The sequence below is a fragment of the Pan troglodytes genome, chromosome X (genome assembly GCF_028858775.2).
Source record: "Pan troglodytes isolate AG18354 chromosome X, NHGRI_mPanTro3-v2.0_pri, whole genome shotgun sequence".
In the NCBI taxonomy this organism is placed as follows: domain Eukaryota; kingdom Metazoa; phylum Chordata; class Mammalia; order Primates; family Hominidae; genus Pan; species Pan troglodytes.
Genome location: NC_072421.2, coordinates 70,526,996 through 70,527,965, shown reverse-complemented (window position 1 = coordinate 70,527,965; position 970 = coordinate 70,526,996). Strand labels below are relative to the sequence as shown.

General features: G+C 40.6%; 1 pseudogene; it reads left to right on the top strand.

Moving 5' to 3' along the window:
- LOC737326 (F-actin-capping protein subunit alpha-1-like) lies at window positions 1-970 on the top strand (annotated as a pseudogene).

Here is a 970-nt window from a genome sequence, read left to right as displayed (position 1 = left end):
ATGGCCGACATTGAGGACTGAGTGTTGGATGAGAAGAAGGTGTGTATAGCTGCTAAATTCATCACTCATGCTCCCCCATGGGAATTTAATGAGTATTCAATGATGTTTAATACTTAATAATGACACTCTCCTCAGCAAAGGGGCAGCACATGCATTTGCCCAGCGTAACATGGATCAGTTCACGTCTGTGAAGACAGAGAAGGATATGAAGATCAGGTCTTAATTGCAGAGCACTCTAACCTAGGTAATAGCAGATTTCTAGATCCAAGAAACAAAATTTCCTTTAAATTTGATCACGTATGGAAAAAAGCAAGTGACCCCCAGCCACAGGAAGTAGATGGAGGTCTGAAGTCTTGGAGAGAATCCTGTGACCCTGCTTTAAAAGCCTATGTGAAAGATCATTATTCCAGCAGCTTCTGTACTGTTTATGTTAAAACTATAGATGGGCAACAGACTATTCCTGCATGCATTGAAAGCCACCAGTTTCACCCTTAAAAATTCTGAAGTGGTCATTGGAGTGGAAGGTCATCATCATACCTCCTACAGCCCAGGTGGCTGGAGTGCTTAAGATTCACTATTATGAATATGGCAATGTTCAGTCGGTTAGTCATAAAGATGTACAGGATTCACTAACTGTTTCGAATGAAGTCCAAACTGCCAAGGAGTTTATTAAAATCATAGGGAATGCAGAAAATGACCATCAGACAGCAACCAGTGAAAACTATCAAACAATGTCAGATACCACATTCCAGGTCTTGCGCCGGCAGCTTCCAGTTACCCGCAGGAAAATCGACTGGAACAAGATACTCAGCTACCAGATTGGCAAAGAAATGCAGAATGCTTAAAGGCTGAATGTAGAATTCTTCAGTATGAGGAAAGACAAGGATTCAACGTGTGGTCATATGATAAATAAGTGATTTATAAACAAGAGTGATATTTTGCTAGGGCTTTCAAATTTAACAGGTTTTCT